This window comes from Procambarus clarkii, chromosome 53, assembly GCF_040958095.1.
Source record: "Procambarus clarkii isolate CNS0578487 chromosome 53, FALCON_Pclarkii_2.0, whole genome shotgun sequence".
Lineage (NCBI taxonomy): Eukaryota > Metazoa > Arthropoda > Malacostraca > Decapoda > Cambaridae > Procambarus > Procambarus clarkii.
This window is the reverse complement of record NC_091202.1, coordinates 17691369-17711760: the sequence shown is the minus strand read 5'-3', so window position 1 is coordinate 17711760 and position 20392 is coordinate 17691369. Positions and strand designations below refer to the sequence as shown.

Below are 20392 nucleotides of genomic sequence, written 5' to 3'. Positions count from 1 at the left end.
TCCCTCCACCCACAACCCTCCCCCAGCACCACCCAGAGTTCCCTCCACCCACAACCCTCCCCCAGCATCACCCAGAGTTCCCTCCACCCACAACCCTCCCCCAGCACCACCCAGAGTTCCCTCCCCCAGCACCACCCAGAGTTCCCTCCACCCACAACCCTCTCCCAGCACCACCCAGAGTTCCCTCCACCCACAACCCTCCCCCAGCACCACCCAGAGTTCCCTCCACCAGCACCACCCAGAGTTCCCTCCCCCAGCACTAGAGTTCCCTCCACCCACAACCCTCCCCCAGCACCACCCTGAGTTCCCTCCACCCACAACCCTCCCCCAGCACCACCCAGAGTTCCCTCCACCCACAACCCTCCCCCAGCACCACCCAGAGTTCCATCCACCCACAACTCTCCCCCAGCACCACCCAGAGTTCCCTCCACCCACAACCCTCCCCCTGCTCCACCCAGAGTTCCCTCCACCCACAACCCTCCCCCTGCTCTACCCAGAGTTCCCTCCACCCACATCCCTCCCCCAGCTCCACCCAGAGTTCCCTCCACCCACATCCCTCCCCCAGCTCCACCCAGAGTTCCCTCCACCCACATCTCTCCCCCTGCACCACCCAGAGTTCCCTCCACCCACATCCCTCCCCCAGCTCCACCCAGAGTTCTCTCCACCCACATCCCTCCCTGCTCTTAGGGAAGGTGGTGAAGAATAAGGAAGGTTGATAAGGGTAGAGAAAGGGTTGTAGGGTTGGGAAGGTGGGGAAGGGTTAGGAAGGATGTGAAGGGTAGGGACGGTTGAGAAGGGATGCGAAGGTTATGAAGGTTAGGGAAGATGGTGAAGGGTAGGAAAAATGGTGAAAGGAAGGGGAGATTGTGAAAAGTAAGGTCGAAGGTGGTGAAGGGCTGATTAGGTGGTGATGGGTTGGGAAGGTGGTGAAGGGTAGGGGAGGTGGAGACGGGTTGGGTGGTGATACGTAGGAAATATTGTGAAGGGTAGGGAAGGTTGTGAAGGGTAGAGAATGTGGTGAAGTGTAGAGAATGTTCCCTTCACCACAACCCTCCCCCTGCTCTACCCAGAGATCCCTCCCTCCCCAGAGGTAGGGGTGGTGGTGAAGGGTAAGGATGGTTGTGAAGGGTAGGGATGATGGTGAAGTGTTGGGATGGTTGTAAAGGGAAGGGAAGGGGGTGAAGGTTAGGGAGGGTTTTGAATGGCAGGGAAGGTGGTGAAGGGTGGGGAACGCGGTGAAGGGTATAGAAGATGGTGAAAGGATGATTAGATGGTGCAAGACAAGAAAGGTAGGAAGGATAGGGGAAGATTGTGAAGGGAAAGGGTTGTGGTGAAGGGTAGGGTAGGTAGTGCAGGGAAGGGAACCTAGTGAGGGTAGGGAACGTAGTGAGGGTAGGGAGGATAGTGAAAGGTTGATTAGGTGGTGCAAGGTAGGGAAGGTAATAAGGATAGTGAAGATGGTGATGGGTAGGGCAGGTAATGAAGTGTAGGGGAGGTTGTGAAGAGTAGTGAAAGTGGTGAAGGGTAGGGAAGGTGGTGAAGGGGTGATTAGGTGTGAAGGGTAAGGAAGGTGGTGAATGGTTGGGACGGTGGTTTAGGGCTGGGAAGGTCGTGAAGGGTGGAGAAGATTGTGAAGCGTAGTGAAGGTGGCGAAGGGTAAGAAACGTATTGAAGGTAGGGAAGGTGGTGAAGGGTAGGGAAAGTATTGAGGGTAGGGAAGGTGGTGAAGGGTAGGAAAGATGTTAAGGGTTGGGAAGGTGGTGAAGGGTAGGGAAGGTTATGAAACGTTAAGAAGATTGAGAAGGGAAGGGAAAGTGGTGGTGACGGGTAGGGAAGGTGTTGAAGGGTAAGGAAGGTGGTGAAGGGAAGGAAAGGTTATGAAGGGTTTAGATGGTGGTAAAGGGTTGATTAGGTGGTGAAGGGTAGGGAAGCTGTTGAAGGGTGAGAAAGGAGGTAAATGGTAGGGAAGATGGTGAAGGGTAGGGAAGGTGAAGGGTAGGGAAGGTGAAGGGAAGGTGGTGAAGGGAAGGGAAGGTGGTGAAGGGAAGGGAAGGTTGTGAAGGATAGGAAAGTTGGTGAAGATTATGGAAAGTAGTGAGGGGAGGTAAGTGATGCAGAGTAGGGAAGGTGATGAAAGGTTGGGAGGGTGGTGAAAGGTAGAGGTGGTTTTGAAGGGTATGGAAGTTAGTGAAGGTGGTGAAGGGTAGTTAAGGTGGTGAAGGGTATATAACGGGGTGAAGGGTAGGGAAGAGGTTGAAGTGTGGGAAAGGTGGTGGAGGGTAGGGATGGTAGTGAATGATAGGGAAGGAGGTGATTGGTAGGAAAAGAGATGATTGGTAAACAAGGATGTGAAGGGTAGGGAAGGTTGTGACGGGTAGGGAAGGTGGTGAACGGTACGGAAGATGGTGAAGGGTAGGCAAGGTGTTGAATGTTAAGAAAAGTGGTAAAAGGTAGGGAAGGTTAAGGGTTGGGGTAGTGGTGAAAGGTAGATTAGGTGGTAAAGGGAAAGGAAGTGGATGAAGGGTAGAGAAGGTGTTGAAGGGTAGAGAATGTGGTGCAGCGTATGGAATGTCCCCTCCACACACAACCCTCCCCCTGCACCACCCAGAGTTCCCTCCACCCACAACCCTCCCCTTGCACCACCCAGAGTTCCCTCCACCTACAACCCTCCCCCAGCACCACCCAAAGTTCCCTCCACCCACAACCCTCCCCCTGCACCACCCAGAGTTCCCTCCACCCACAACCCTCCCCCAGCACCACCCAGAGTTCCCTCCACCCACAACCCTCCCCCAGCACCACCCAGAGTTCCCTCCACCCACAACCCTCCCCCTGCTCCACCCAGAGTTCCCTCCACCCACAACCCTCCCCCTGCACCACCCAGAGTTCCCTCCACCCACAACCCTTCCCTAGCTCCACCCAGAGTTCCCTCCACCAACAACCCTCCGCCTGCACCACCCAATTCCCTCACCCTTCTAACCCCTCCCCTCTCCCCATTCTCAATCACTCGGCCGCGAAATTTTAAATAACCTAAACACTTTCCCATATTGTTAAAACAGTGAAATATTTACCTATACCCGTACCGCAATATATAGTTTTATGTGCATGCAATGGAACACCGTCGAGGGCGCTCAGTTCCACCCTCGTGGAACAGCTGTGCTTGTATTGCTAAACAGTTAATATGTCACCTTAACATAAATGCTACATGTGCCCGAAGATCTGTGCATTCTAATGGCTTTAGGCATAGTATATATAATATCTCTGTCTTGAAATCCAACATTCTGCTTGTAACTCATTTTGTACATATGTACTAGTCCCTAAATATACTATTATTATTATTATAACGTTACGTACTCTTTACACGTTAACATTCTCCACATAATGTGTTAACTCCTGTTAATACAGCCTTATTCCTTATGCTGCCCTTAGTCTTCTTATCCACCACCTGCAGGTATAGGCTAATACTTCACCTCATTTCCCATTGGACAAGAAATACATTACTAGCAATCTTAAGTCATCTTTAAGTATTATAGGTTAATACCAAACTGATTAGAAATGCAGAGTCAAATATCGTGTCTCCATATTCTAACATATACCCACATAATCCCACATATTCTTACTTATTCTCACATACTCCAAAACACTAGAAGTAAAACCTGAATTATAGAATCAATTTCAGCAGACTACAGAAGCAAGACGTTCTAGTTAACTAACCCAATCAGACACAGTCAAAGACAGCCATCCAGACACAGTCAAAGACAGCCATCCAGACACAGTCAAAGACAGCCATCCAGACACAGTCAAAGACACCCAGACAGACACAGTCAAAGACACCCAGACAGACACAGTCAAAGACACCCAGACAGACACAGCCAAAGACACCCAGACAGACACAGCCAAAGACACCCAGACAGACACAGCCAAAGACACCCAGACAGACACAGCCAAAGACACCCAGACAGACACAGCCAAAGACACCCAGACAGACACAGCCAAAGACACCCAGACAGACACAGCCAAAGACACCCAGACAGACACAGCCAAAGACACCCAGACAGACACAGCCAAAGACACCCAGACAGACACAGCCAAAGACACCCAGACAGACACAGCCAAAGACACCCAGACAGACACAGCCAAAGACACCCAGACAGACACAGCCAAAGACACCCAGACAGACACAGCCAAAGACACCCAGACAGACACAGCCAAAGACACCCAGACAGACACAGCCAAAGACAGCCACAGTCAAAGACAGCCAGACACAGGCAAAGACAGCCAGATAGACACAGCCAAAGACAGCCAGATACACACACACAATAACTTATCCAACTCATTTACTTCTCAACAAAATTAAGCGACAGTTTAAAGAAAAGATTTTGAAAATCCAGGTAAATATGTGGATAAAAATTATACTTATCTAAGACATAACCTATTAAATGTAGACTGTCCTATAAATTATATAAACACGTTGGAGGCAGTAGATAGAAGAGAGGAATAAGAAGTGTGAGGAGTTAGAGAATAAAAATGGTAAAAATATACTTAAATATATTGTGTAACAGTTTTTTTTTATTATTTTCTACCACAGACGTGGCCACACATTTACAGTGCTAACCAGCATATATGCATTTTCTTCTGTCCTCCATGGACAGGGTTAGAGATATGTTAAATATATAGTTCAGGGATTTATTGAACAATCAACCACAGGTAATTCGGTGCTTTTAAAATGCTAAGCTAAGCTACATACGTAAATACAAAGATACATAGATTTACGTATGGCCTACATAAATTGTTCGATGTGTCTTTTACATAGTGTCATTAATGTGCATTTACAAATTTGAAATGAAATTCTGATCAGCTTCCATATATACTTTATACACATACATATACATACTCATACATACACGTTCATATACATACATATATACACACACATGCATTCACATACATTTGTCTTTTTTACCCTGACAGAGTGAGATAGCGAAACTAGTGTGCAGTTAAGCATTTAATCAATGAAGGTGATGAAGGTGCTTTTACAAGCTCAGGTTATATAGTTACATCACATACATTGTATAATTGATACATTACATGGTCAATCTTGGGTACAAGTCCAATATATCATCAAGTGTTCCAGTACTCATTTAGTAATTACACAGTTCAGCATACCTGAGCCCAGGAGGGCGAAAGTCAGTCAATATGGGACATTCTACAATATAATGTTCAAGGGAGTGCATGTTTTCTCTTTCACAAAGTTGACACATTGTGTACTCGACATTTGAGTTTTGAGAAAGCTGCCAGATACGTCTATATCCCAGGCGTATTCTGGCCACTATAACATCACATTGCCGAGTTCTTGTTCTATTAGTCCCATATGTGAATGTCTCCTCACGATATCTATCATAATATTTAATGCTACATCTTTCAGGTCTTTGTGAATTTGTTAGGTCGGCGAGATCTTCATTAGATATTTGTTTAAGTATTCTCTTTGTCACTGCTAATGAAACACCCATATCAGTTTCTACCACTGGTTTTCTACAGGCTGTGGAATGGACAGCATGTGTAACAGGAGTATTTGTGTAACAGTATTATGCTCTAAAGTACATGGTATTGAGATAGAGAAAGGCAAAATGTAAAGTTAGGAATTCACCTAGTTGTGTTTGCGGGGGTTGAGCTTTGCTCTTTCAGCCCGCCTCTCAACTGGGTGTGCTAGATGAAATGAATATGTGGAGAGATGTTGGACTGATAGACAAATAGCAAATATACAAAAGTATACAATAGTAAATATACGAAATATATACAATAACAAAAGTTCTTCCTTCTATATATTAAAAGAGAACACATTATGCTCAATGTCTCGCCACGACACTTGAACGTTCTCAACTTTACCAACTAATATTAAAGCTTGATACAGTGTGGACCCCGGCAGATACTTTACACCTCGAGTGCTTTAAAGCTTGCTACATCTCCATCAGTGTCCTAACGCTTTCTCCTGATACTTCCCTTCCATCAGTGTACATAATTGCTGCCCTTTTTTGCCTTATAAAATTATCTGAATCTGATCATCGTATCATGTTATGTGTCTCTAAGAACACGTTTACAGCTGCTTACTCTACACTTGGAACCTTGAAGCAAGTCACCTGTTTGACACTAATTCCGATCCCTGACAGACCAGACAAATTGACAGGTGGTGGGTCAAGATGGGTTAACCTAGTTGCTTGTGCTGGTACTCCCTTCACCTGACCTATCTCCCATGACCTCAAGACCGGCCAGCTGACCTCTGGTTGGCCAGGCAGCTTGACACTGTAGCGAGTAGATTATCCCAATAATATACTCGCTCCAAATGCATTGTTAATATTCCTGTCAACCTTTGGAGATGAATGAGGTGAGGCGTTGCCTGGGCAACACGGTGAGGTGTTGCCCGAGCATATAAGCAGCGGTGTAGCGAACATTGGCTAGTCTACTTTCAAGTGTGGTCTAGAGCAGACACTTGCGAGATACTGTACCGACGCTCAGTGCGCTCAACTCACACCAAAGTATCACCGGTGTACTTCTGTATATTCGACCAAATATATATATATATAGTATCTTAGTGTCTGTGTTTATTTGTCACCATACTTTACGTAACAATAGAACCGTTACATTGGTGACCCAGTGAGTGAAAAGGAACACCTAGTCACAAACTAGATCTTCGCCATGGATTTATCTACCAGGTTTCCAGCATACAACGCAGATGAGCCAGAATTTTGGTTCATGCAGATGGAGGCTATTTTCGACCTTCACGAAATTTCGACTGAGAAAGCCCGATATGCCTGTACCCTGCCAACACTTACCTCGGAGGCTATACACACTGCCTCCGCTGTCATCACCGCGCCATCACCGGATACCAGGACGTACACTGCATTGAAGGCCGCTCTTCTACAGGCAGCAATGAAACGCCGCATTCAACAAAGGGACCAACTCCTCACTGACAAAAGATTAGCAGACAAAACACCAGCTCAGCTTCTGCGGCATATTCAGTATGTGATGCATACTGCAACTGGCCCAGCCCCCAGCGAGATTGAGAGATCACTGTGGATACAACTCTGTCCAAAACACATTCAACCGGCCCTATTCAGTATGGCTGACGACACCCCATTAGCCCAGCTGGCTACACTGGCAGACCGGCTTCATACGACGTCTAATAACACTATATTGTCCCACCTCAGTGATACACAGCAGACTACAGACACCCAACAACTCGACGTCCTCCAGAACCGGCGTTTCGTCCACCCAGGGAAAACGTACCATGCGAATCCAGTATCAGTCTCTAGGCGACAGCGAGAACGTCGGGGAAAGCTTTGTTCTTACCACCAGAAGTTCGGACACCAAGCCCGCAACTGTAGGGCTCCTTGTTCCTGGTCGGGAAACTACTTCGGCGGGGACTGTTAACGGCCAGTGACCCCGCCATTTCAAACACTACACTGCTCTACATATCTGACGTCATAACCAAACGCCGTTTCCTCGTTGACACAGGTGCAGCAGCTAGCGTGTTGCCTCCCCCACTAGTCAAACCAACCCGTACTCCTGGTTTGGACTTACGAGCCGCCAATGGTACGTCCGTCCGTACATATGGGACCCACGCCCTGGTTCTCGAGTTCGCCTCTCTGGGTCGCTTTACGTGGACTTTCCTCATAGCGGATGTGGAACAACCCATTCTTGGATGGGATTTTCTGCAACACCATCGACTTATGGTGGATCCCGCAGGTGCAGTACTTCGAGCCTCTCCTAGTACCTCTACACAAGTTAACATCGTCACCCCAGTCGCATCTACGGAACTTCAAGCACTCCTGGATGAATTCAAAGATGTGACCCAACCCGCCAGCCCTCGACCAGAGGTGCAACATACGATTACGCATCACATTACTACAACGGGAGCACCTACCTTCGCCAGACCACGCCGCCTGGCACTGGAACGACTGGCGGTAGCACGTGCTGAATTCAATAAGCTACAGGAGGCGGGAATAATCTGCCCTTCGAACAGTCCATGGGCTTCACCTCTCCATATGGTCCCGAAAACAGCCCCAGGGGAATGGCGCCCTTGCGGAGACTACAGGGCTCTCAACGTTCGCACTCTGCCGGATCGCTACCCAATACCACACATCCAGGATTTCTCACAGGGATTGAGCAACGCAACCGTTTTTTCGAAAATTGACCTTGTGTGGGCATTTCACCAGATCCCTGTGGAACCGGCAGACATTCCGAAAACAGCGATCACAACACCTTTTGGACTGTTTGAATTCGTCCGGATGCCTTTTGGTCTACGGAATGCAGCCCAGACATTCCAACGCTTCATCGACCAAGTAGTTAAGGACCTTCCTTTTTGCTACGCCTACATTGATGATCTGCTGGTGGCCAGTACATCACCAACAGACCATCTGCTACACCTCCGACTCCTTCTCACCCGTCTGCGCAACTTCGGCTTGCAGCTCAACTCCGAGAAGTGTATTTTCCATGTTCCAGAGCTGGATTTCTTGGGACACCGTGTGTCAGCAGCAGGGGTCCAACCACTAGAGAAGAAAATCGAGGCAATCAAGGAATTCCCGCGCCCATCTACTCCAAAGAAGTTGCAAGAATTTCTTGGTGTAGTGAATTTTTATCATCGATTCATCCCACATTGTTCGGACATCTTGCGACACTTATACGACCTCTTACGAGGTCGGAAAATCACGTCCCGTCTTCCGTTGGAGTGGACTCCCCAGGCAGAGACAGCATTCACCGACATAAAAGACAAGCTGGCGGAATTCACCTTGCTCGCACACCCAGTGTCTGACGCTCCCACCAATCTATCTACCGACGCTTCAAACACAGCAATTGGTGCTGTACTACAACAGCTCGTTGAAGGAGAATGGCGCCCAATTGCATTCTTTTCAGCGCGCCTGTCACCCACTGAAGAGAAGTACAGCACTTTTGATAGGGAACTGCTCGCCATCTACTCAGCCATACAACATTTCCGGCACTTTCTCGAAGGGCGGAACTTCCACATCCTCACAGACCACAAACCTCTCACTTATGCGCTGGCGGCCAAGGGTGATGCTCACTCTCCTCGAGTAGCCAACCACCTGGGATTTATTTCCCAATTTACCTCGGATATCCGTCATGTCAAAGGAACTAATAATGTCATAGCCGATGCACTGTCTCGACCCACCATAAACCACGTCGTGACAAACCCAGCTCAGGTGGACTATTGTGTAATCAGTAAGGCCCAACGGGAAGACCCTGATCTGCAGCGATTACGAACATCTGACACAGCTCTCCGGTTCATCGAGATTCCCATGGAAGGTGGCGGAAGGATAATCTGTGACACCTCACGGACGGGAGCACTTAGGCCCTACATTCCTGTCCAGTTTCGCTGGAAAACGTTCTCAGTATTTCACTCCCTAGCACACCCAGGAGTACGTGCTTCCCAGAAACTACTAACGGAGCGTGTTGTATGGCCAGGAATCAATGCCGATGTTCGACGATGGACTCGCTCATGTCTCCAGTGCCAGCGAGCGAAAACACATCGTCACACAAAGAGCCCTCTTCAACAGTTTCCGTTACCTTCTGACCGTTTCGAGGTGGTGCATGTTGACATCGTTGGACCATTACCGTCGGCAAGAGGATATTCTTATCTACTCACCTGCATCGATCGATTCTCCAGATGGCCGGAAGCAATCCCATTAATCAACATCTCAGCTGAGTCAGTGGTCCAGGCTTTCCTCTCTGGATGGGTCGCCCGTTTTGGCAGCCCCTCTGTCATCATCACCGACCAAGGACGACAGTTCGAATCATATCTATGGAAGGAACTTATGGAATTCCTCGGCACCACACATAACCGAACCACAGCATACCACCCTGAGTCGAACGGAATGGTAGAACGCTTTCATAGACAACTAAAAGCTGCCCTAAGAGCTCAAGCACGCCCTGATGATTGGATCGACAACCTTCCATTAGTCTTGCTTGGCATCCGTTCGGCCACGAAGGAGGGCAGTGGATTCTCGGCAGCAGACTTAGTATACGGATCTAGCCTGCGGCTTCCGGGCGAATTCTTAACCCCAACGCCACTTATCACACCCCCAGACCCAACTTTTGTCCAGAAATTACGGGCGGCCATGACAAACATTCGGCCTACACCATCACGCCAACCGACAACTCGTGCTACACATGTGCCTCATGAGCTCCACACAACTGAACACGTGTTTGTAAGAGTCGACGCTGTTCGACGCCCTCTACAGTCACCTTACGAAGGACCATTTAAAGTGGTTTCTCGAACACCGAAGTTCTTCACCATTGAACGCCGAGGACAGCGGGTAAACATCTCCATCGTTCGCCTTATACCAGCACACTGTGACGCTGCCCCAGACATCCCTCCAGAGACACATCCGCCGACTACGCAGTTCACTTTTCGACCACAGTTACCAGCAGCACCGCCACCTACGACAACGGACGATCCTGTACGACCTCTCACCCTACAACCCCAGTTACCAGCCGCACCACAACCTGATCCTGCGACGACGGACGATCCTGTGCGACCTCCCACCCAACGACCCCAGTTAGATGACATCAGCGAAGAGGAGGAAGTTAACTTTGATGGTTATGTAACGCGAGCAGGGCGTACAATTCGCCGACCAGCTAAGTTCCTTGATCAAGTATTTTTCCTTTCATCCCCTGGGAGGGGGAGTTCTGTAGCGAGTAGATTATCCCAATAATATACTCGCTCCAAATGCATTGTTAATATTCCTGTCAACCTTTGGAGATGAATGAGGTGAGGCGTTGCCTGGGCAACACGGTGAGGTGTTGCCCGAGCATATAAGCAGCGGTGTAGCGAACATTGGCTAGTCTACTTTCAAGTGTGGTCTAGAGCAGACACTTGCGAGATACTGTACCGACGCTCAGTGCGCTCAACTCACACCAAACTATCACCGGTGTACTTCTGTATATTCGACCAAATATATATATATATAGTATCTTAGTGTCTGTGTTTATTTGTCACCATACTTTACGTAACAATAGAACCGTTACAACACCACTTGCTGGACGTGTGTCAGCCGGCAAGTGTATCTACACATACACCCAGTACACAGGAAAACTGTACCCCAGGAGGACTATACCCCACAACTACGATTCTTAGGACGCTTAGCGACCCCACTCGCCACCCCGGATAAACCCAGCCTACACTTACACTAGTTGTGATTAATTACCGGACATCATAATATGGCCTCAATGGAAACTGAAGGAAATTGTTACGTACCTTAAAAATTGGTGGATTTGTGTCTCGCGATGACCTGTTGCCTGAAAAAAAAATACGATTTTATTTTTTTATTTTTACACCTTTTTATACATTAGGGTCCTCATATTCCACATTAATAATCATATTTTAATCCACATATATAAGCAACGCCGGTAAATGTGACGTTTGAGCATCGAGATGTTACTTACTTTTGCCTGAAGGACGAGGTCGCTGGAGCCCCTCGTCTAACAAGGCGAGGCAGGACCAGTGATTGAACACAACACTGCTAGCAACACACACACACACACACAGACCGAGGAAGACGACCTAATATTTCAACACAAGACAATAAACACTGCACTAAAGATAAGAGCGACCGACACGTACGTTTTTTTGGAACAGCAGTTACGGTCTGCCTTCCTCTAATGTTTCCTGTAGAACACTAAACTATCCCGAGTCGACACTTCGTCGGGGACAGCGGTAGCAGCCTTATCTACCCTGGTGTTTGGACATTGTTTGAAAACAATCGCATAGTTAAGGTTCCTGCAGCCTTTAAAGCATTATAATTGTTCTGTATACAACCAGGAATTAACATTACAACAGACAGTTAAATCACTTCGACTAAATACTTGTTTTTAGTTTCCATCAGAAATGGTGATATTTTTTCAAATTAGATTTTCTTATTTCCGTCACTCCGCTCCACTCCACATATGTTATGACTATAACTACCCATCCTCAGGCTGAGCTGTTTCAAGCGGCAGCCCTCCCCAGAAATGCAGCAATTAACACTTATGTACAGTGTACACAAAATTTACGTGTTCTTCAATATAAATTATATATATATATATATATTAGAGCTAGCGGTATAGTTACGTTGTGTTGAGGTTCTATGGGAAATTATATACCTGAAGCATTTACAGGTGCGATTCGAATACAGGACGTTAGCAAAGCGCTGTTCGAAAAATGTTCGAACTTCATCTCTTGTGAGTCGGGTGTAAAGTCCTAACGTTCATAATCATAAGTTTGACGACTAGATTAATGAGTATTTGGCCTTTGTTTATGAGGCCGGGCTGTGACTTGACCCGCAGAAGTAAAGGGATCAGTTCTTCGTTTCAGAGTGAGAGTAAACTCGTTCAAAAACTCATTCGAAGCCAGGTGATGTTTCATCACAGTTTTGCCTTAAAACCAGCCCGTCCGCGCATACAAAGATCCAAGCATGTTAATCCAGCCGCCAAACCCCCTGTTTATGAATGAAAAGCGGTTTACACACGACACACAACAGATAACGTCCGAACACTTCAGGAACAAGAGCTTCGCTGACGTCTTCTGTTCGAACAACAATTCTATAAACAGCCCATCCTCCAAACAAAGACCCAAAAGTTATTCCATCCACCCGCCAACCCTCTTTTTATGAATGAAAAACGGTTTACACACGACTCTCAACTAATTTCGTTCGAACACTTCCGGAACAAGTGCTTCACTGACGAATTTTGTTCGAATTACAGTGCTATAAATCCAGTAGCCCGTCCTCCAAACAAAGATCCAAAAGTGATTCCAGCCAACCGCCAAACCCCCTGTTTATGAATGAAAAACGGTTTACACACGACTCTCAACTGATTTCGTTCGAACATATCCGGAACAAGTGCTTCACTGACGAATTTTGTTCGAACCACAACGCTATAAATGCTTCACCCACGTACTACAAATACAAATAATCGCCAACAGAACCTAAACACCTGACCTAACCTATCCTATGCCTATATATACACAATATGCTAATATGTTATAATATTAATTTATACTAGCGAAAATTCCCGTTTTGAATAAACAGCATGTTAAAATTTATAAATGCGTCTGTGGGGTTGATCGCTGAATGTAATGGACTTTAGTCGAGGACGGGTTGAAATCCAGCCCGTCCTCCAAACAAAGACCCAAAAGTTATTCCATCCACCCGCCAACCCTTTTTTTATGAATGAAAAGCGGTTTACACACGACTTACAACTGCTGACGTTCCAACATATCCGGAACAAGTGCTTCACTGACGAATTTTGTTCGAATCACAACGCTGTAAATGCTTCACCCACGTACTACAAATACAAATAATCGCCAACAGAACCTAAACACCTAACCTATCCTATGCCTATATATACACAATATACTAATATATTATAATATTAATTAATACTTGAGAAAATTCCCGTTTTGAATGAACAGCATGTTAAAATTTATGAATGCGTCTGTGGGGTTGACTGCTGAATGTAATGGACTTTAGTCGAGGACGGGTTGCTATACAGGATAAGAAAAGTGGTGAAGAGTGGAGAATGTGGTGAAGGGTAGGGAAGATTCCTACCACCCACAACCCTTCCCCTGCTCCACCCAGAGTTCCCTCCACCCACAACCCTCCCCCTGCTCCACCCACAACCCTCCCCCTGCTCCACCCAGAGTTCCCTCCACCCACAACCCTCCTCCTGCTCCACCCAGAGTTTCCTCCACCCACAACCCTCCCCCTGCATCACCCAGAGTTCCCTCCACCCACAACCCTGCACCACCCAGAGTTCCCTCCACCCACAACCCTCCCCCTGCACCACCCAGAGTTCCCTCCCTCCCCAGAGGAAGGGGTGGTGGTGAAGGTTTGGGAGGGTTTTGAACGGCAGGGAAGGTGGTGAAGGGTATAGAAGATGGTGAAAGGTTGATTAGATGGTGCAAAGCAGGAAAGGTAGGAAGGATAGGGAAGATTGTGAAGGGAAAGGGTTGTGGTGAAGATTAGGGAAGGTAATGCAGGGAAGGGAACCTAGTGAGGGTAGAGAACGTAGTGAGGGTAGGGAGGGTAGTGAAAGGTTGATTAGGTGGTGCAAGGTAGGGAAGGTAATAAGGATAGTGAAGATGGTGATGGGTAGGGAAGTTAATGAAGTGTAGGGGAGGTTGTGAAGGGTAGGGAAGGTGGTGAAGGGTAGGGAAGGTGGTGAAGGGGTGATTAGGTGTGAAGGGTAAGGAAGGTGAATGGTTGGAAAGGTGGTGAATGGTTGGGAAGGTGGTGAATGGAAGGGAACGTATTGAAGGTAGGGAAGGGAAGGTTGCGAAGGACGGAAGGTTGTGAAGGATAGCGAAGGTTGTGAAGGATAGGGAAGGCTGTGAAGGATAGGAAAGTTGGTGAAGGTTATGGAAAGTAGTGAGGGGAGGGAAGTGATGCAGTGTAGGGAAGGTGATGGAAGGTTGGGAAGATGGTGAAGGGTATGGAAGGTGGTGAAGGGTAAAGGTGGTGGTGAAGGGTAGGTAATGTGGAGGAGGGTAGGGAAGGTGGTGAAAGGTAAGGAAGGTTTTGAAGGATAGGGAAGGTGGTGACGGGTAGGGAAGGTGGTGAAGGGTAGGGAAGGTTATGCAGGGTTGAGATGGTGCTCATGGGTTGACTAGGTGGTGAAGGGGGCGGGAAGGTGGTGAAGGGGGTGGGAAGGTGGTGAAGGTAAGGGAAGGTGGTGAATGGTAGGAAAGTTTGGTGAAGGGATGGGAAGAGGGTGAAGGGAAGTGAAGGTGGTGAAGGGTAGATAACGTGGTGAAGGGTAGGGAAGAAGTTGAAGTGTGGGAAAGATGGTGGAAAGAAAGGAATGTAGTGAGAGTAGGGAAGAAAGTGAAGGGTAGGGAAGAGAGTGAAGGGTAGGGAAGGTGGTGAAGGGTAGGGAAGGTGGTGAAGGGTAGGGACAGACAAGATGTAATCAGACAAGGACAAAGTTACACAATTAAGGAAGGTAATAATTTAGGAAATAATTTCCCCTCTAAATGTTAAGTGGATTGTTTAAATGATCAATAATTTGTAAACATTTGATATTAAATTAAATTCCTCCGAGTATTCGTGTTCCGTACACAATAATACACATTCAGTAAGAGCGTAGCAGAGCGCCGCCACATTCTCAGGTCGGGGCGGCGTCAGCTGACTCCCTCACCACCAGAGACAATTGTAGAACTGCAGTTGTTCCAGTTAGGTCTCACTAATATATTAGTTGATAAAAAATTATCATATTTTAATAATTCAACAAATTAATTCTCTTAATTAATTCGATTTATAAATATTCATAATTTAGAGGCCTCAGTTTATAAACAATGTAATTCTCTCTGTGACCCAGGAGTCGGGGAGGAAGAGAGGTTCTCGACGTCATTACCGGCTTATATACCACAGGTCGGCAGAGCTGGCGCGTTGGTTCCTAACACAAATTCCCTTCATATGGCTGCAAAAATCTGCATAGCTTCGAGCTGCTCAGTTGTGGCTGTTCTCCGCCTCACAGTAGACAAGTTACCTAACACCCTGACCTGTGATTTGGCCATTTCAATGTGTGTGAGTTTTGTCAGGGAGCGAGTGTGGTCACGGAGGGTCAGAACACCAACACTTACGAGAGACAAGGTTTTCGTTGATTTAATTTGGAACTAACCACTAAATATGCACGTGATCGTTATATACTGATACATTGTATAAATTATTGAAGAACTAATGCAGAATGTCACGGCAGGAGTTGTTAGTTGGGGGCTTAACTACGGGTCGCCGTGATCAGCCCAACCTGTCACTTAAAAATAACGTCACTTTATGCTCGTATGCGCTCTATGGCCAAAAATGGACGTAATTTGAATTGAAATCGGAACACAAGTTTTTTTTTATTTATAAAAGAAAATTACAAAATACAAACATAAAAACCACATACAAAAAAACATGAGTACATACATGATACACAATACAGGATACAGGAACACAACAGGCAAAGAACCCAAACACAAGAATAATCAAAGAAATATACGTGATACAAAGCATATAACAAACCCCAACACGGGCACATAAGACAAGCTCAAAGCATTACAGGACACAAGGCATTAATAACAGAAAACAGAACCACACAAGGAACCGTAAGCACAAAAAAACAAACAAAAGGCACAAAAAACATGCCAACGACCAAAAGGCCGTAAGAACACAAGTACAAAATATATACCACCACCACACTAAACACACCACTACAGCTGCACAATAGCACAACCAGCCAAGCACACTACACACAAAGCTGGAAGTTTAAAACCACACCCAACCACACAGAACATATACAGAGAGACACAAGCACAGGCAAACCCCACACAAGCAACCCATAAGCAGAAAAAAAACGGAAAACGCAGGAACCGGAAAACAAAACCCCACCGACCAAGACACACACACATGCAACCACACCCCACACCCACGCACCCAGGCGCAAGCAACCCCACAACACACAACAGTCAACAAAGAGGATATTTCTCAGGAAACTTCCACGACGGATACTTCCGCTTATAAGCCTCCCATATTAAGTACACCAGTTCGGTAGGTAAACGGCCCTCACGACACCGCGGGTACTCCATATACTCGGGAAGCACCACATCCGGCGAATCCGGTCACGCCCAACCACAGTACACCGAAGACGAAGAACTCGACTTGGGAAGCAGGAACACCGCCGCCGAGGAAGTAGGAGACACCGGAATAGCGAGCGGAGGCTGCCGAGGTGGCAACACTGCTCCTGACAAAGTAGGAGACACACAAGAAATGGCTGGAGACGTGTGCGGCGGCAAAACCGCCGCCGACGAAACAGGGGACGGGGGAGGGGGCACGGAACCCTCAGAGCGTGCAGCTTTCTTCAATACCATCACCAGGTCACCACGTCTACTCTCAACGCCGCAATGGGAAACCACTCCCAACGGGAAACCGGAACCATCCGACGCAGGCGACGCACCCGAAGAAAGAGGTACCGGCCCCCACCCCAACAGCAGGAGCCACACCAGGGCCCACACCATCCACCGGACCCACACCAGCACCAGACGCACCATCCTCGCACTCCACAGAGGAACAGCTCTCAGAAGAAACATCGACACTCGCCGCATCTTCACATTCCTCTGCCCACCAACGAGGAGGTGAAGCACCCGCATCCGTACGTGAACGCTTGGGGACAAGCCGTTGATCATCGGAGCTGTCACCCCCTGCAGGAGGCACCCGAGAAGAGCCAGCGGTAGACTGCCCCCAACCGGGGTAGCACGACCCCGCAGAATGTCAGCCTCAACAACACAGGGGACGAGACCTCCACCCACAGATGAGACAGGAGAAGGAACAGGCGCGGCCGCAGGAGAGGAAGGGTCCAACACAGGTGAGGGTGCTGGCAGAGACGTCGAAGGCAACAGAGGTGCAGAGCCGGAAACAGGTGCAGAAGCCGGTGTAAGCGATGAGACAGACTGCGGGGGCGGAGCCGCACACACCACCACCTCGTCGTGTACACCACCGTCCACACACGCCGGGCCAACAGCCACCACTGGGGCGGCAGGATAACCTCCCCACCCACTCCATCACCAGGCGGCAGGTCCAGCGCCACCAACGGGGGAAAATCCTCATCCCGGAACAAATTAATAGATGCAGCCGCGACCCCGGTGCAGTCAGCTGTCAGATGCCCTTCAATGCCACAAAGAAAACAGTGTCGAGGCTGTCCCACGTAGAACGCCCGCATAGTGTAGCTCATCAAGGTCACCGCGGAGGGAACAGGAGACTTGAGCCGCAGGCGAGAGTCCGGGTCCCACACGAGACACCACGCCATCTGCCGGCAGAGACGGAGTTCATCTGGATGGAAACGACAGTCCCAAACTGGCCAAAATACCGTCGAAACAAAGCCTCCGTGAATTCAAACGGCACACCATGCAGGGCCACATACGTCACCGAGCAGCACTGGTCAGAGATAGTGACGGTACCACCGTCCCCAGGGAGAGGAAGAGAGCGCCCATCGTAATGGGCCACAAAGTCTCTATAGACAGCAGCAGAATTAAATTTAACAAGTGCCCGATGGGTGGACAACAGTTGGAGCCCGTGCACATCGGCAACATGCACACGCAGCATATCCAACAGGACAATCTCAAGGGCTAGGTAAGACGCACGTCCAGAAAACTCCAGACCCACGGTCTTAGAGCGGCGAATAGGGGGGAGGGAGTCCCCATGGCACCGACGCAACAACAACACCCTTCCACATGGAATGACTGGGGAGCGCTTGGCGACCACGTTTAGACCCCCTGGCGGTCAGGCTAGCTGGAACACAAATGTGATGTATTGTCCCATTTTTTGTTTGAATTCTCTGTCTTACTCGGTAAGGTTAGCAGAGGAAACTTTCAATTAACGTTTTCATGACGTTTTGAAAATTTAGCTAAATTTACAGCTCACCTAACCTACCAGAGGACCCTTAACTTACTGTTTTGGAAAAAAATCCTCAATTTATTTTTATTTTTTCATTTTCAAATTACGTCCATTTTCGGCCATATGGGCAAACGGCCAAATTCAGACTTAGGTTGGGCAGGAAGAGAGCAGGTTGGTGGCGCTTGTTCTGACCTACGGATTCCCTCAGCCAATTAAAACTTAATCCCTTGTTACTAACGACAGTTTAGATAATTTAGTGCCTATTAACAAATAAACAAATTAAATTTAACTGTCAAATTAAATAGAACCTAAATTTAGAGGGCACTGAATTATTTTAATTTTATCAATAAATAATTAACCCCCCCCCCCAACTGTGGGGTTTTTGTGCAACACATTGCCATTAGTTACAGTCCATAAGTGATTTAAGACAGAATAATTACCCCACCCACATAACCCCCACAGAACGACTATTACGGAATCAACGTTATTCGCTACAGCGGAATTTTCATTGATGAATAATAACAATGGTATTTGATATAGTAATCACACTAATTTGATGTTTCAATGAGTAAATTGTCACGTGAGTGCTTGGAAACACCCACGCATAGGTTCGAGTCCTCAGGAACACCCACGCATAGGTTCGAGTCCTCATCACGGCTCTTATGGATTTTATCACTTGAAATAATATAATTAAACAACGTATGTGCAGCAAGTGACTGAACATATTCATGAGATTACTTTCAAAATCCGCACACAAGTTTACTAACAATAAAATCTAAAGAAAAGCTGAACAGCGAGGAATAACATTGGAAATTTGCAGTTGCAATTTGGTGTCAATGAAACCATTGCTAATGTGAGAGGCAATGACGAATTTATATGCTAACAAACTGTTCAATTGTTGCCTCATAATATAGTGGCAGTAATTGGCAACAAGATTTGTTTTTTCATCTGGTCTGTATTCAGCTAGTTGTACTCACTTAGTTGTGCATGCGGGGGATGAGCTCTGCTCTTTCGGCAGCCTCTTAACTGTCAATCGATCAGCTGTTACTAACTACTATTTTTATCAAACACACACACACACACACACACACACACACACACACACACACACACACACACAAGAAGCAGTCCGTAACAACTTTGTCTCCCAGGAACCAATTTACTGCTAGGTAACAGGCGCATCAGGGTGAAAGAAACTGTCTATTTTCTTTCTCGCCGACGCCGGGACTCAAACCCCGGTGCACAGCATTACGTGCCCAGCGTGCTCTCTACCCTGGAAACACAAACCGAAACTGTCTCTATTTTCTGCTTGTTACAACTTGAAATAAAGTTGTTATATCTTGGCTTAACGTGTTTATGATGTATTAGAACGTTGTTACAACCTGCTATACTGGTTGTTATAACTGGTTAGGTGGTGTTAAAACTTGTTCGAACGTTGTACCAACGTCGTAGTTTCGGTGTGTGTTTGGCGGGTACTCAGCCACCAGCGTCCACTCTGTAATGGGGAAGGAAATTATCAGAAGAAAACGCAAAGCCCCCACGACTATACAGCACTTGGAAGGGGTCAGGATAAGGTTCAGGGATGCAGGGATGGGACGGGGGAAAGGAATGGTGCCCAACCACTTGGACGGTCGGGGAGTGAACGCTGACCTACATAACGCGAGACCGTTGCTCTACCATCCACCCTCAAGTGGTTGGGCATTCATTGGTGGGGCCTCAGATTGGCAAGGATCCAGTGGAGTCTCAAAGGGTTCAGTCTTTGGCCTGCATTGTTTCTGATATATGTAAATGATCTCCCGAAGGATATAGAATCGTTCCTCACATTGTTTGCTAATGATGCAAAAATTATGAGGATAAATGACGGAGGAAGATAGTACGAGGCTACATGATGACCAACTGATGATGACCATTCAGACAAATTGAATGAATGGTCCAACAAATGGCTACTAAAGTTCAACCCGAGAAAATGTAAGGTT

At 47.4% G+C, this 20392-nt stretch overlaps 1 long non-coding RNA gene across 2 annotated transcripts in view; it reads right to left on the bottom strand.

The window, feature by feature from the left end:
• The window catches only part of LOC138352347 (uncharacterized), a 237992-nt gene extending 225966 nt beyond the window's left edge, over nucleotides 1-12026 (bottom strand). For both annotated transcript variants that reach the window (XR_011222766.1, XR_011222767.1), the window contains exons 1-2: nucleotides 11455-12026; nucleotides 11267-11307 (exon numbers count right to left, since the gene is read on the bottom strand). This is a non-coding gene — a long non-coding RNA (uncharacterized lncRNA). The remainder of the gene's footprint in view (nucleotides 1-11266; nucleotides 11308-11454) is intronic.
• Between the last annotated feature and the right edge of the window lie 8366 nt (nucleotides 12027-20392).